Source organism: Cricetulus griseus, chromosome 4, assembly GCF_003668045.3.
Source record: "Cricetulus griseus strain 17A/GY chromosome 4, alternate assembly CriGri-PICRH-1.0, whole genome shotgun sequence".
NCBI lineage: Eukaryota > Metazoa > Chordata > Mammalia > Rodentia > Cricetidae > Cricetulus > Cricetulus griseus.
In genome coordinates this window covers 152,562,696-152,580,414 of record NC_048597.1, presented here as the reverse complement: position 1 = coordinate 152,580,414, position 17,719 = coordinate 152,562,696, and the positions used below count along the sequence as shown (strand labels likewise).

At 42.5% G+C, this 17,719-nt stretch overlaps 1 protein-coding gene across 1 annotated transcript in view; it reads left to right on the top strand.

Annotated features, from left to right (window-relative positions):
- Jhy (junctional cadherin complex regulator) overlaps nt 1–17,719 on the top strand; it is a 59,065-nt gene that overhangs the window by 17,883 nt on the left and 23,463 nt on the right. The window lies entirely within an intron of this gene.

Genomic DNA, 17,719 nt, shown 5'->3' with positions numbered 1-17,719 from the left:
AAAACACAGGAATGGGTACAGAACATTTGACTGAATTACCAAAAGAGCTAAACTTTATTAGTTCTTAACATATTTTTATTGTTTTAAAATGTAAACATACTTTTTGTTTCAGAAAATGTAAGTGAAATTCCAAATTTCACTTGATTACTTACCTAAAAATATAAATGAATTCAAGAGTGAAAATGTCTATCTCTGGTCATTTCTCCTAGCCTAGGGGAATGCTTTTCTTTTTTAAAAAAAAAATTTATTTGCTTATTTTTATTACATATACAGTGATCTATCTGCATATTTGCCTGCACACCAGAAGAGGGCACCAGATCTTATGATAGATGGTTGTGAACCACCATGTGGTTGCTGGGAATTGAATTTAGGACCTCAGGAAGAGCAGTCCAGTGCTCTTAACCTCGGAGCCATCTCTCCAGCCCCAAAGGGGAATACTTTTCATTGCTATTTTGTTTTCTGTTTTGAGTCAATGTCTTGCTTTGTAGCTCAGGCTGCTCCAGGATAGCCTCCAACTCCCTCACATAGCAATTATCCTGCCCCAGGCTCTTGAGAGCTGGGATTGCATCCAGCTCTTTTCACTGCTTTCTAATGTGTTCCTAGACAAGCTTCTCATGGAAGAGAGGCAATAGTAAGGCCAAAAGAAAGAATTATATTTCCAGTATAAGGGGAAAAAAGATTTACACGAACTTTGTGGCTGACCCTTCAATTGCTAATTTTGGCAGCTGTTACAAGTTATCATGACAATCAATCAAGGTGTAATTTGGTTGTCAGTGTTCTCATAGCCTGGTCTCTGTTTTTGTTTATCACAGAGGAAACTTTGAATTCATGTTAGATTTTCTGTCTTTGAGCTCTTGACTTGCTGTTCGAAGGAGGTATTGACTTTGCCCACCCTTGCTGTGGGTTCAAATGCCTTAAAGCTAATTGCTTATAGCATTTGAAACTAATTCTCCAAGATGAACTTTTTCTTCTTACTCTTCTTATTCTTTTTTAAAGGGCAGAAATGTGTTTAATATAGCATAATGTGCCATAATGATATGTGTCATTTGTTTTATTGATTATAGTCAGTAATAAATTGTTATGTATGAACATGTGACAGTTTCTTCCACTGATACATGCTTAGTTTTATTTGTCTTTTTTTCTTTGTCTAGTTTTGGTTTTTGAGACAGACACAGTATCATAAAGCCCAGGCTGTCCTGAACTCTCTAGATAGCTGAAGATGGCCTTGAACTCTGATTCCATTTGTTTGGTTGGTTGTATTTTTAGTGAAAGTTTAAAAGCTGATTACTAAGTTCATAATAAGTGAGCATAATTAAAAAAAAAAAAGCTGTGGAATTAAGAGCAATGCTGGGACTGGGAAGAGGGAGATGACCCAGTAAATAAGATCATGTGCTCTGTAAGCTTGAGGATCTGGGCTCAAATCCACAGGACCCAATCAAAAAGCCTGCCATGCATATTTGTTTCTGTGGCCCCAGCATGTGGAGCCGTAAAAACAGACAGATCCCAAGAGCTCACTGCAGGACAACTAGCTTAGACAAGACAGCAAGCACTAAGTTCAAGGAGAGACTCTGTCTCAAGGCAATAAGGAAGAGAATAATACAGAAAAACACTCTTCTTAACTCTATTGATTTTTTTGTGGATTTCATATCATGAATCCTGATTCCACGCTTTCCTCATCCCCTCGCTTCCACTCTCTGCCCTTGCAAGCTTCCCCCCAAAACAAAATTTAAAAGTCAAACAAAACAAACAAACAGATAAATCATATAAGAAAATCTAAGATGGACACTCTAGTATGGCCCAGTGAGCCACACAGTAGCCCCTTTAGTCCATATATATTTACTTGTGTTCATTGCAATGAGTCATTGGTCTGGTTCTAGGTGTCTGACACTCTTAAATCATGTTCTGGTACACATACCCACACATACAGCATACACATGAGCAATGAATGGTGAAGCCCTACTGGATGTTATATTACAAGGCTTCAAATAATAGGGTAATATTTAATACAGATATAGGCAGAAAATTGACCACAATAGAATGAGACATCTAGAAACAGAACCTAATTGTACATGATGTATTGTGTGGTACAATAAGAAATGCTGCACTATTCCAAAGGGAAGCCTGTGTAACACCAAGGGAAACAGCAAACTGGATTCATATACCCACCATACAAAATTAATTCCAAATAGTCAAGTGTTTAATTATTAAAATTAAACCATCAAAACAGTAGAAAAAACACAGTAAGATTCTCTTAAGACCCAGAAATATTTAAAAATCTAGATTACCTAAGAGATTAATAATTTGTCTTTGTGGGTATTAAAAACAAATATTAGAGGAAACTACAAACAACATGAAAATATAAGAAACAAACTAGGAAAAAAATCCCTAATTTATACCATAGGTAAAACTATCTCTAATACGTAAAAAACATCCTCCTCTACGTCCATAGGAAGGAGACTGAAGTCAGCATAGAAACACACAAAAAGCGAGGAAAGACAAGTCCCAGAGAAGTGAACAGAGGTGGCTACTGAGCACACATGAACATACTCAGTATCTGTCACTGTAAGAGAAGAGCAAATTAATACTACATTGAGATTCATTGACACCTATAATTAATAAGCATTCTCACCTGTTGATGAAAATGTCCAGTAATGCCAGGAAGAAAAGAAATCAGCACACCCAGAATAAAGGCCATGTAAAATGCAATTACACTCCCAGAGAAGCTAGAACATAATGTCTAAAAGCAGCCAGCCATGTTGCTTGGCTCTGCCCTGTGCTAGCTGTGTGACCTTGTGCAGGCTATTAACCCTCTTTGTGGCGCAGCTTTCTCGTCTATAAAGGAGATAATAACAGCATTTTCCTCATAGGGTTGTTAAGAATATCAAATGAGTAGGCTGGTGTACAGAGCGGGCTTAGATTAGAGCCTGAGTCACAGTAAGTGCTGCATATGATTTTTGTAATTAGTATTTTTATTTGGCCCAACATACTCCAGTCCTAGGAATTTGTCCTAGATAGACATGTGCAGTCTCGAAAAAGCAGCTATAGGACGTGATTCATCTCGGCCTTGTTTGTGACATCCAAAGATCAGAAGCCACCCAAATATCTGTCATTTTGGAGGGGATAGTGAAGGAAGTTATGGTAGATCGCACGATAGAGCACACTATGGCTGTTTAAGAAATGAAGACTCATTCTGAAATGCTGCAGTCAGTTTAACAGGATTTATCAGTAAGAGAAACCCAAGGAGTGAAACACACAGACACAGCGGAAAAATGAAAGAAGAGGAATAAAAAATGCACGTCAAGTTGGTGCGGCGCTCACAGCTATAATCTCTGCACATGGGGAAGTCGAGGCAGGAAGATTATAAATTTTGGGTCTTCGACTAGGCTATATAGTGAGGCACTGTGGAACACCACCTAAGTGATTAATAGAAAGTGGGGGGTTGGCATAGCTTTCCACCACAGAGAGCCTTCTTATGCCTGTGGGCTTTTCTTTTTCTTTCTCTTCCTGTTTGTTTTGAGTCAGGGTCTCACAGCATAGCCCTAACTGGCCTGGAACTCATATAGATCTGCCTGTCTCTGCCTCTGGAGTACTGGAATTAGAGTCATACACCATCACACCTGGCTGTGTCTATTGTTTTTGAAACATACTTATATATATAAAACATAATTATTATAACTTTTAAAAAAACTAAATCAGAAAATAGCAACAAAGGTGGACCAGGGTGGGCCAGGGCTATGTATCAGTTGATAAAGTGCTTGTCTAGCATGCACAAATCCCTGGCACCATAGTGAACAGGCATGGTCACACACACTTGTCATCCTAGCACATGGAGTTTGGGAAGTTCAAGGTCATTGTTGTTAGCTACATAGCAACTGGATGCCAACCTGAGATACATAAGATCCTATCCCCGAAAAGGGGGGTTGGGGAGTAAGGATCATTTGCAATATCCACTTTGTAATAACCCTGATTAAGTTCTCTCCTTGTAGCTGCATACTGTCACCTAAGTTGCTTTTATTTTTTTTCCTGCACATGACTCAGAATGGAACCATTGGCCTTAACTTCAGTTTTCCCACAGAACTGTTGACTACGCATTACCACAGTCTTCCTTCCTTCCTTCCTTCTTTTGAGTCAGGTTTTCTCTATTATGCAGTTTTGGCCCTTCTGAAACTCAATCTATAGACCAGGCTGGCCACAAACACAGAGATCCCCCTGCTGAGTGTTGGGATTAAAGCCATGAAGATGTACTTTTAGTAAGAACTCAAGCATGGCCTGGAGAGATGGCTCAGCAGTTAAGAGCACTGGTTGTTCTGCCAGGTTCAATTCCCAGCACCCACATGGCAGCTCTCAATGGTCTGTAACTCCAGTTCCAGGGGATATGACACCCTCACACAGACATACACACAGGCAAAATAGCAACGTGTATAAAAATAAATAAATCTTAAAAAAAAAAAAAAAAAAAAAAAAAAAAAAAAGAACTCAAGCCCATGACCTGTGATACCAGGAACTGACACGAAAATCAGCACACACTAGAGGGCACCTGAGCATCACCATCTGGCCACTGCTCTGCTGGTGCTGGTGACCGCTGGCACTTTTTCAATTCATTAGCATCTGAGTCAAATTTATGACCTGCCATTAAAGGAAATTGTGTTCTGAAATGAACTGCCCTTCCATCTTGATTTCAACAGACTTTGAAGAAGAAGGTGAAGTCTAGCCTGAGTTCACAAGAGCTGTAAGTGCTTTATCAGTGTGATTTGGCCCTTCCCTACTAATATCTTGAAAAGAAATTACAGGTATTTTATACTTGTAAATACAGAAGGGTTGTTCATTGTCTGTAGTCTTCAGGACCTTGTAAAGCCATAAACAGACGTCACTGCCCAGATCTGTGAACCAGAAGCAGGCCAGTCAGTCATGGAGTGTTTACTGAACACCAACTATGCCCTAAGTTCTCTTCTCTGTACTAGGCAAGCAGCAGAAAATAAGATAGCAAGAGCCCCCATCTGTCCAGGAGCCTGCTTTCCACCCATGTGACACAGACAAGATACCATCTCACAGAAAACCAAACAAGCTGTATTTACTGTAGAGGCATCATTTGAGCTGAGCCCTGAAGGGATGAAAGACAAACAGATCAGAAATATGGAAAAGCCTTTGGCTTTCCCTGCCTTGGTAGTAGCACCCTTGAATGAGGAAAAAGATGATGTGGGGGGGGGGAGGAAAGAGAAATGAAATACTAGTTAGGAAGTCGGAGAATCCTGGAACTAAATATAGTGCTTGCTGGGTGTTCGAACAAGTGGTCCCTCGCACCCTTATCCTGCTTATATATGGGGTCAAGTTCTGTGTTGGAATACTATTTGAATGCTTTATACAAAGCTCTGAACACATGGCAGACCAGCAGTAAAGGAGAGCTATTGGAGCTGAGGAAATGATTCAGTCAGCAAGCACAAGGAATGGAGTTTGATCTCCAGGGGAACTGGTCATGGTTGTGTGTACTGGGAAGGGGGAGATAGGTCCCTGGAGCTCACTGACCAGCCAGCTTAGCCTAATTGGTTACCTCCAAGACATTGAGAGACCTTGACCTAAAAAAAAAAAGTAGATGGCACCTGAGAGAGACCACACCCAAGGTCATTCATTCATCCCTGAACACACATGTGCACGAATGTGTATGTATGCATGCATGCATGTACATATCTGCACATTCCTACATGCCTTTCTCCATACAAAAAGAAAGGAAACCACTTTGGGGATAGGCCCTTCTAAGTGGTCTGCTCCTGTCCTAAGGGACAGTGCTCAAAAGTAAAGAGACAGACCCTCAGGTGACATAAGGACACAATGGGACATGCCTGGTGTACTTGATATGACGTGACATTGTCATCTCCAGAAGGGATCCATTTGAGTACCATTTTTTGCTGGTGGTGGTGGTATGATGAAACACCTGAGAGAAAACCAGCTCAGGGAAAGAAAGGTTTATACAGAACCAAGGTTTCTGTCGGCCTTGGTAGGGAGGACATGGCAGAGAAGAGAAAGGGGATATCCCCACACACACATTTAATCCATGCAGACAACCAGCCTATGGGACCAAGACGCCCATACTCAGGGCAGATGTGTCACACACACTTCGTAGATTCTCCCCCGAATATCCCCAGCCAATCAAAGTCTGCCGGTGGACTACAGAACTCTGCCACTTCCGTTGCATTTATGTGTTTGCTTGCTTGCTTGCTTGCTTGCTTGCTTGCTTATTAGACATGTGCATGCCACTGGATCATGTGGAGGGCAAAGAATAACTTGTGGGACTTGATTCCCTCCTTCTACCATGTGGGTCTCAGGAAAAGAACCCAGTTTGTGGGGCTTGGCCACAAGCATTGCATTACCACTGAGCCATCTCACTTGCCTATGAACCTTGCAATCTTAGATCCACCTAACCGGTGCTTTCTTTAACAACTGCTTTGAATGCCTGAGCTTTAGATTTAAGATAAAGAACTTCTGAATATTGTTGGGTCATGCACAGTGTATTTAATAATTTGATTTTAAATTACAATTTTGAGTCGTAGTCCTTCCAACATTTCCTTTCCTCAACTCTGACCTCTCTAGAGGTCTGCTTGGCTACAATTCTATTACTTCCCTATTATCTGTTTGTTTGCTTTTGTTTGTGATTTCACTGTATGTGATTTCTGCTGGCCTCCAGCTCCAGATCCCTCTGCCTCTCTCTCTCTCTCTCTCTCTCTCTCTCTCTCTCTTCTCTCTCTCTCTCTCTCTGTGTGTGTGTGTGTGTGTGTGTGTGTGTGTGTGTGTGCATTTTCATGACTGTGGGCTCCTCAAGGTCATGGACCAATTCAGCCCTGGCACACAGAAAGGAATAACTAAATATTTACTGAAGAAATGTAATTTTGTTTTGTTTTGTTTTTTGAGACAGGGTTCCTCTGTATTAACAACCCTGGCTGTCCTGGAACTCACAGAGATCCATCTGCCTCTTCCTTCCAAGGGCTGGCATTAAAGGTGTGCGTCACTACCACCTAGTGAATAAATGTAACTTTAAATAATTTCTCTTTGTCTAAAATGTGGGAGAAACTGGAAAGGGAAAGAGAGAAGGTAGGTGCTTATTGAGTTAAACAATGTGATTTGAAGTCAAAAGGTGTGATTTGGGACCCTTTTATTTTTGCCACATTTATTGTTTCATTGTGTGTGTATGCAGGTACATACATGCCATGGGGCTCCTAATGCCGAGGTCAAAGGATTCAATTCTCTCCTCCTTGTAGTGACCACAGGCCATCAGGCTTGATGGTAAGCACCTGTATCTGCTTAGCCATCCTGCTGGCCTAAGCCCCTTTAGAGCCATTTGTTGCCTTTGGCAAATCACAAAAGCATGAGCCTTGTTTTCCTGGTTAAAGAGAGGTTACAAATGTTTGCTTCCTATAACTGCAGCTGTAACTCAGTTAGTGGAGTGCTCACTGGAGTGTACAAAGCCCAGGTTCTGATCCCCAGTGCTGCAGAAACCTAGAAGGGGGTACACACTTGTAGGGGAAGCTGTAGCCACACCTACTTAGGGGCTGGCTACAGGTGTGCCTGACCACACTTTCGAGGGCGTGGTCAGAGTGACATAGAGAGAGACTTGAAGGGGACTGCGTCTCTTTTTCGGTTTCACTTTTGGGCTTGCTTACAGACGGCTGCCATGCTGCTGGCTAGGTCGCTCTGAAAGTAAGGCTTTTCCCTATTAAATACCCTTGTATTTCTACCTGACTCCGTATTGGTAATTTCCCACTATACACACTTGTCACCCCCAGCAGTCAAGAGTTCAAGATCTCATATCCAGCCTGGGCTACATGAGACTTTGTCTCAAAAGTACAAAGGTTTACTTTCTTCTGCAGATTCAGGATTGTTGGGATGTTCAAGTGGCATTCTATATGTGGAAGCGCTAAATGTCACATAGGCCTGTGTGATGTATTTATTGTTGAATTCTTGGTTTGAATTTAGTTTCCTAGTGATAAGACCACTCCCCAACTACTCCTTCTCCATGGCCTTGAATTAAGAGATGCTTCGAATTGTCTGTCAGATTTAGTTTTATTTACTTAAGAATGATCATCTTTTTATAACTGTATTTGGTTAGAAGCATGGACTCCTCTCTTACAGAATGTTCCAGTCTAGTGCTGCTTCTGAGATCTGGCTCTACAGCACTTGCAGAAGTTATTCTTCTGCCCAGTCAGGACTGCGGGGTTGTTCATTGATTGATCAATAGATTTTCTTATTTTGTCCTATACCAAAACAAGAGCACTTACTTAGGACTATGTAATTCCAATTGAACTTCATAGTGTTTTCAATATGAGACATTTCTGAGGCGCCCTTCTGGTGGGCACAGCTCAGCACTTCATTAAATCCATGTAACAGAAGAAAACTTCCCACATAGCTTATACATGCCCTTTTGAAAACTGGAAGTTTAACACAATCGTTTTTAAGGATTAGTCTCTTCTAAGCACTCAAAAATGGGCCCATCATTTTCGATACTTCTGTGTCTTACACAGGGCATATTGCACCAGTCTGAATCAAAGTCAGATGACATTTTTGTCTTTTATATTAAATGACCCAGGCTGCCATGAATCTATGGTCAAAGTCATGCTACTATCTGTGAACCTTCTCCTGACATCTTATGGAACAGGAGAAAGGACACACGTAAACAAGTAGAACTTACTAGAAAGTGTTCCACAGACTGAAAATCACTAACCCTAAACCCCAAATCTGAAATGCCCCCAAGTCCAAAACTTTTGAGCCACTATCAATGGGCCATGAGTAGAAAATTCTACACCCATTCTCTTTTGGTGAGGAGAGGATAAAAGAGGGAGGAAGGGAGAGAGAGAGAGAGAGGAAGGGAGGAAGAGAGGGATGTGTAGATTTATTATTTATATAGGAGGGTGGACAATAGATGTAATACATAGTGTTGTGTGGTATTTTGTTTGTGTTCTGACAAAGCTTGCCTGGAGATCAGAGGGTGGAGCTAGCCACTAGTTAACTATAGAAGCTAATGGCTCACACCTTTAATCCCAGCAATCCTCAGGAGACAGAGAGAGGAAGTGATAATGGCAGAGACAGGATCTCAGCGGTTCCAGACTGAGGAACCAGAGAGGAAGGAAGCAACTGGCAGCTCTCCCCTCCCCCCAGTTCTCTGATCTTCCAGGTTTCCCCCAATATTTGACTCCCGATTTTTTATTGATTAGGATTAATTAGATTCACACTCCAACTTTAGTAATAAGGGAGAGATGAAGCAGAGCAGATATCAAAAGCTTTGTCATGATGGGGGGAAATCACAATTTAAGCTAGGTCACATGTCAGTGTCTCCCTGAGGATAAGGAAGCCATGAGAAAACACACCGCACAAATATTTGGGGAAGATGATTCATGGGAGAGGGAATAACAATGAGAAGTTGAGGGGCTGAAGGACCTGAAGCCCTGGGGCACAATGAGCAAGAGTGGGATGGAAGATGAGGCCCTAGGTTCCACCTCCACTTTATTGGCAGTTCACTGCCTGGATTTGAAGGAAACCACAAACCTGCCTGGATAATTAAGTAGATTTACCTGCCCATTGATATCCACGGTGGACCCTTTTCAGACACTGAAATCTGATGAACTCGAGTCTCTTTATTAAATGGTGTGGTATTTATGTAAACCCTATGCACATCTTTATGTGGACTCTCAGACAGCTGTAGCTTATGTTGACACATCACAGTTATGTAAATAGCTATGGTACCATATTATCCTGGGAGTGATAGAGTTGGGGGTTGAGTCTGCACATGCTCACTACTGGTGTGATACACACACACACACACACACACACACACAGTTTGGTTTTGTTTGTTGTTTGCTTTTGTGGTTTTGTTTTTTGTTGTTTTGTTGTTGTTGTTGTTTTGTTGTTGTTGTTGTTGTTGTTGTTGTTGTTGTTTGCGGTACTGGGGCTGGAACTCAGGGCCTCATGAATACTAGGGAAGTGCTCTACAACTGAGCCGTGCCTTAGGCCCTGGCTGAACCCATGGATATAGAATCTGTGCAAACAGAAAGATGTTATGTCCATCCTGATGAAGATGGGAGAGCTCGGGGAACAACATGGGTCGAATTCATCATCTAGCTGTATTTGTTGCATTTGTGTATGCCTGGCACATTCAGGGTCACTGGGAAATACAAATGCATAGTGCTCTGGTCTGTACAACACAGCAGTCCTGCACCTATCCCCTCCATTCTGCCATCATGGGATTTCAGTAAGAAAGGGTGTGCTGACTAGTCTTATGTCACACAAGTCTTATGACACAAGCTAGAATCATCTGAAAGGAGAGGACCTCGGTTGAGAAAATGCCTCCATAAGATTCAGCTGGATGTCTCAAAACAAAAATAAAAATAAAAGATGCAGCTGTCAAGCATTTTCTTTTCTTTTTTTTTTTTTTTTTTTCCCCCGAGACAGGGTTTCTCTGTAGCTTTGGAGCCTATCCTGGCACTCGCTCTGGAGACCAGGCTGGCCTCGAACTCACAGAGATCCGCCTGCCTCTACCTTCCGAGTGCTGGGATTAAAGGTGTGAGCCACCAACGCCTGGCTGAGCATTTTCTTAATGATTGATGGGGGAGGGCCCAGCCCATTGTGGGTGGGGTCACCCCTGAGCTGGTGGTCCTAGGTTCTATAAGAAAGCAGGCTGAGCAAACCATGGGGAACAAAACAGTAAGCAGCAACCCCATCATGGCCTCTGCATCAACTCCTGCCTCCAGGATCCTGCCCTGACTTCCCTCAAATGATGGACTGTTATCTGGAAGTGTAAGCAAAATAAACCTTTTCCTCCCCATGTTGCTTTTGGTTATGGTTTTCATCACAGCAATGATAACCCTGACTAAGACAAAATGGGAAGAAACACAAGCCACAGGGTGGTACTTGTTAGGAGAGTGTGTCTATGGCTGCCTCCTGTGGGAATCAGGGAAGACTTCACGGAGGAAGTTACATTTATACCAAAACAGATACTCTAAATAGGATGCTAAAGGCCTGTAATCCCAGCTACTCCAGAAGCTGAGACGACAGTATGGTGAGTTCAAAGCCAACCCAGTTAACTTCATGAGAACCTGTTTCAAAAACAAAAATATATTTTAAGTCTAAGGATCTAGCCTTCCTAGCATGCTGTAGGTCCAATCTTCAATAGAATAAATAAATACAGATAATGAGGTAAAGTTGTTTCTAAGCAGAAAATGGCCTTCATACAGGCCCAGAGACAATGGTCCATGTAAACATCAGAATTAGGAAGGGAACCAGGATCCCAGGATGAAGTGCCTGGGAGCCCAAGGTACAGCCTTGCATGCTTGTGGCAACTAAGAGCAACGGGGGAAGGAAGGAAGTCTTTTTAAGTGCGAGACGATGATCACTTTAGGAGTCTTAACTCCCAGAATCCTCTACTGAAAAGGAACCTGAGTGTGTGTGTGTGTGTGTGTGTGTGTGTGTGTGTGTGTGTGTGTGTGTGTACAGATATGTCCACAGAACTCAGCATCAAGCGCATGTGCTCAGGTGTTCTATAGGAATGGAGACAGGCTGGCCACAGAGTCCTAATATTTTGCCCATGTTGTCTTTAACAGCTGAAAACACAAAACCCCTTGATCATTTAAGCAGCCAAGCTGAGTGCCAGCAAAGATACCTCACAGTAGTAGAATCTGAATCAGTCTCTTGCACTGGCCACAGGGACAGCCAGGAACACAATGTGTCAGGAATACAGCAGGAATAAATGCTTCCTGGCACTCATTACCCAAACGAATAAAGAAACCCTCGATACACCCAGTGATCGTGCCCAAAGTGGGAGTGTAAGTAGCTGATATAGCAGAACGAAGATGAGACATCTTTTAAAAAAAATAAAATAAATCTGACACTGGGATGGCAAGATGGCTCAGCAGGTAAAGCTGCCCGAACCCAACATGAGTTTGAAACCCCGGACCTACATGGTGAATGGAAAAAACAAAGTCCTCAAGTTGTTCTCAGACCTCCACATGTGCACCATGGCATGCACATCACACATGCAGACATACATGTGTGCACACACATACATATGCTTTATTTGATTTGGCCAGGTGGCTAGTTGCCAGTACATTATCACTAGGAATGGGTGTAACAAAGCCTTGTCAGTTAGTATGAAGCTCCCCATTGCAGCTAACACACAGGCGATAGAAAAGACAGAATGTAAGGAGAAACATGGGCACAGCCCACAGTGACTACACTCTAATATTAGCATGTTTATGAAGCATGTGTCAGGGTGTGCTATGTAGATTTGCTGTGTCACACGGCTCTGGGCGAAGCCTTGGCCTTGCTTTCTGCAGTGCCGTCTGATTCTCTAAGAACCTGATGTGTTTCTTTGAGAGAGAAACAGCAGTGCAGTCTAGCTCAGCTGTACTCAATCTGAGTTGCTTTCCTCCCTACAAACCCTCACTTCAAAGCAAGGAACATAATGTACAATTTTTTAATGGCTCTAGACCCAGGCACTCAGACTCTCTGCTCTGCGCCTTACCTCAGTGTAAACACCTAATCAAGATTGCCTGCGCTTCAACAATAGCAGCCAAATGCAATTTGAGAACCACAAGCCTTTGAAGTTCTCCCTGCAAAGGCCGGTTTTCTAGTCTGGGATAATGACATGCCATGATTGCTGTCTTTGTTGTATCTTTTCAGGACAGAAGCAATTATAGGCCCCAATTTAACAGAATAGACATTACACAGCTTACGATGCTCAAAATGCAATTTCATTTGATCATTTTCTCGATTTGATTGGTATTAATAGAATGGTTCACGAGAAAAAAAAAAAGAAAGGAAAAGAAAAAATAGCTGGCAGAGGTTGTGTCCTACTCCACTTTCAAAGAGCTAATGTAGAAGTATGTTTTACCTGCCCAGCAAGCTCACAGGGGTGATGCAGCCAAGCTCCACCAAAACAGTGTGCATAGAAGCAGTGTGTATCCTTCGCTAACTGGCAAAAGAAGCAACCAACACTCTATTAGTAATATGTAAAGTTTCTGTCAGAGCTGTGTAAGCATGGGTGTCAATGAAAAATTAATGTCACTGATGGTAAACCCCGTTATCTAATGCACATCCTACATTTCTCTTTGCATTTGTAAAAGCTAGAGAATCTATATCCTACTGGCCAACTCCCCTATTCCATCTTTGAGATTAAAAGAGTATCCTTGCCTGCTCAGGCAGCCTAGTTAGAATTTTTTCCCTCTCTTGACCTTTGTTTCTCATTCAGGACAGAGTCAGTTTTTTCCTTTAAACAAGTTGTGTTTCTTCTTAACATCGTAGTAATAAGAGATATTCAGTCGCCAGGCATGAACACACATGCCTAGAATCCCGGTGCTTGGGAGCCTGAGGCAGCAAGATGTAAGCCAGCCTGGCTGGCTTGCTACTACATAGCAAGACCCCATTTCAAAAGTAAAATAAATAAATAAATAAATAAATAAACAACACAACAGAAACCTTTGCAATGATGCCAGTAACTGCTATGACCCCTAGTGTTTTGTAATTCAGGGTGCTTCTGGGAGCAGTTGTGTGATGAAAGCCCTGATGTAAATGTGGGAACTGGCTCTTGGCTTTCATTGACCATTCATTCTAAACTTTAGGTAATTTCATGATATGAAGTCTCCCACTGGCAGAGACAGCTATTCATTCAAAAGTAAATGGTCATTTTCATTTAGAAAGCAGTCATGATCAAATAGTACATTTTTCTTCCTTATTTTAGGAATAAAATTCAAGCCATTGCTTTTTCTTTTCTTCTTTCAGATCAACTTTTAAAATTATTATTATTATTATTATTATTATTATTATTATTATTATTACATATTGTGTGATGAGTGAGTGCATGCAACATGCATGCAACAGCACACATGTGAGGGGCAGGGGAGAAGGCCGAAAGGTCAGTGTTCACCTTTGACCTTTACATGTAAGGTTGTCAGGTGTGCACAGCAAGCACTTTCCCTTCTAATCCCTCTCACCAGCCCCAGATCAATGCCTACTTTCCTTTCCGTGTGTGTGTGTGTGTGTGTGTGTGTGTGTGTGTGTGTGTGTGTGTGTGTGTGTGTAGTAATTTTGATAGTTATTTAATGGGCTTACAAGGGACAGATGAGGTTACACTCAAACTGAGAGAATCGTAGCGTTCCTTCTTGAGCTACAGATGCCATACTGACTAGAAAAGATTGAGATTGTCATCATTGCCAAACATTTACTTAATACATGATAGTCAACAAATATGTTTCCTTCTTAGTATTGAACACTAGACCCCACTTTGTAAACATAAGCAGCAGACGGAAAAATATAAACCGTCAGATCTGTTCCCCATGATCCTTCATTCTTGCACGTTGCCACACCACACTCCATAGCCCACCACAGGAAATTTAATAAGGTAAGTGCAAAGCCCCAAAGTTACATTAAAAATTAAATTGCATCCATTTAGAAAGGGAGAGACAATATTTTATAAGTGGGGAATCAGACAGTAGCCAGCAGAGCCCAACCAGAGCAGCAAGTCACAATGAGAACGGTGAGGAATCTGGGACAGAAACATTCAAAAGGGTGTACTGGAGGGACTTCTGAATCAGTTGGAACGAGTGTAGATGTGCTGTCTGAAAAGGGGGTTCACCTAATTAGTGTTACTTCAGGAACCAGAGGGTTAGACAGCTTGATATTTCTTCTTCTGTGAGAGATTTCTGACATGGAGGCTGCTCAGTGATGAACACTCTGCTCATCATACACGAAACAGATTCCTTTTTCTCCTCCCTAACTCATGGAAGACCTTTGAATACTGACAAGCAGACACAGCCAGTCAGGAGATGCAGCAGACTGGATGAGCATCAATTAGAGTCAGCATGGATGTCCTGAAGCTCGAAATGCCTTTTTTCCAGGTTCTCTGGAATGGTAGAACTTTAAGTCTGCTTCCTGCGGGACATTCTAACAGCTACCACTCTGTATAGCTCAGAGACACGTTTCTTGATATAAAACAAATAGTCAATGGAGGACTGTTATTTTTGCATAACTGTGATCAAAATACTTGAGAAAGCAGATCAAAAAAGGAAGATCTGTTTTGGCTTATGGTTTCAGAGGTTTGTTCTGTACTTAATTTGTTTCCACTGATCCTGGGCAGATGGTGAGGCAGAATGTCGTGGCTGTAGCATGTTACTATGGTAAAGTGCCATGACCAAAAGAAACACGGGGAGGAAAGGGTTTGTTTCGTCTCACAACTCTGAGGTCACACTCATCACTGAGGAAAGTCAGGGCAGGAGCTCAAGGCAGGAACCTGGAGGCAGGAACTGAAGCAGAGGCCACAGCATAATCCTGCTTACTGGCTTGCTCAGTTTGCTTTCTTATACAACCCAGGACCATCAGCCCAGCAGTGACACTGCCTACAGTGAGATGGGCCCTCCTACATCAATGGTCAATCAGGAAAATGCCCCACAGGCCCATCTGGTGGGTGCAATTTTGTTAATCAAGGTTCCCTCTTTCCAAAAGATCCTAGCTTGTGTGGAAGTGGCAAAGCTAGTCAGTACAGTGTACTAAATGCATTTGTTAAAATTTATGATGGGTTTATCTGGACAAATTTCTCATTGTAAATAAAGGGTATGGTATCATCATATTTCTGTTGATGGGATCAATTGATACTTTCAGTGTCCTGTTCTAATGACTATCCTAAAGTCAAGTCTCCTGACCAGGCATGGGACATTTAAACAAGGGGTCCTTGGGTCTCGAAACACCTATATGGTTTTTTTTATGTTTTTTATTTAAATTAGAAACAAGCTTGTTTTACATGTCAATCCCAGTTCCCTCTTCCTCCCCTCCTCCCCTTCCTCCCCTCCTCCCCTGCCCCCTATCCTATCCCCTCTCTGCTTCCCATGGAAGGTGAGGCCTTCCATGGGGGATAGTCAACGTCTGTCATATCATTTGGAGCAGGGCCTAGGCCCTCCCCCATCTGTCTAGGCTGAGAGAGTATCCCTCCATGTGGAATAGGCTCCCAAAGTCCATTGGTACACTAGGGATAAATGCTGATCTATTGCCAGAGGCCTCATAGATTTCCCAGGCCTCCTAACTGACACCCACATTCAGGGGGCCTGGGTCAGTCCTATGCTGGTTTCCCAGCTATCAGTCTGGGGCCCCTGAGCCCCTCCTTGTTCAGGTCAGCTGTTGCTGTGGGTCTCTCCAGCCTGGTCTTGACCCCTTTGCTCATCACTCCTCCCTCTCTGTAACTGAATTCCAGGAGTTCAGTTCAGAGTTTAGCTGTGAGTGTCTGCTTCTACTTCCATCAGCTACTGGATGAAGGCTCTGGGATGGCATATAAGGTAGCCATCAATCTCATTATTGGGGAAGGGCATTTAAGGTAGCCTCTGCACTATTGCTTAGATTGTTAGTTGGTGTCATCCTTGTAGATCTCTGGACATTTCCCTAGTGCCAGATTTCTCTTTAAACCTATAATGGCTCCCTCTTTATTTTGGTATCTCTTATATTGCTCTCCTCTATTCTTCCCGACTCAACCTTCCTGCTCCCTCATGACTTCCTCTTCCCTCCTCCCCTTCTCTTTCTCCTAGCTCCCTCTCCCCTCCCCCCATGCTCCCAATTTGCTCAGGAGATCTTGTCCCTTTCCCCTTCTCCAGGGGACCATGTATGTCCCTCTTAGGGTCCTCCTTGTTTCCTAGCTTCTGTGGCAATGTGGATTGTAGGCTGGTAATCCTTTGCTCTATGTCTAAAATCCATATATGAGTGAGTACATACCATGTTTGCCTTTTTTGTGACTTGGTTACCTCACTTAGGATGGTTTCTTCTAGTTCCATCCATTTGCCTGCGAAATTCAAGATTCCATTGTTTTTTTCCGCTGAGTAGTACTCCATTGTGTAAATGTACCACATTTTCTTTATCCGTTCTTCAGTTGAGGGACATCTAGGTTGCTTCCAGGTTCTGGCTATTACAAATAATGCTGCTATGAACATAATTGAACAGATGTCCTTGTTGTATGAATGTGCATCTTTTGGGTATATGCCTATAAGTGGAATTGCTGGATCTTGTGGAAGACTGATTCCCATTTTCCTGAGGAATTTCCATACTGATTTCCAAAGTGGCTGCACGAGTTGGCACTCCCACCAGCAGTGGAGGAGTGTTCTGCTTCGAAACACCTATTCTAGCTTCTCACCTGAATGAGAGAAGACTTTATTTCCATCTTCCTTGGGAGCAATCCAGGTCCTTCTAATGATTTTTATCTTGTATTTTCCCAAAACCTCAGGTGTTGAAAACTTGGTCCTCACCTCATAGTGCTATTAGGAGATGGTAGAAATTTTAGCAGCTAGGGAGTTGTTGGAGGAATATGGTTGTGTCCTTGAAGAGTACAGTGAGATACCAGCCCCTTCCTCCATGTCTCCTGCTTCCTGGCTTTGTTCCATGCTGTCCATTCTACTTCACCTCAGGCCCCAAACAACAGGGCTAAGTAACCATGGGCTGACCTTTTGTAGCCATGCATCAAAATAAATGCTTCCTCCTTTGAAACGATTTAGCTTGATTTTTTTTCTTATCACAGTGATGAAAAGTTGACTGACGTAAGTGCCTGAGAACTGAAACAATGGACCCTTGAAATAAACCAAACATAAATCCTGTCTTTCCAGTTCCTTTCTCTAAAGCTGTACACAGACTTGAACCCCACAACTGTAGGACTGAAATGAACACACTTAGGATGCAGTATATGCCACTTACTGTACTATGTGCTTTACCC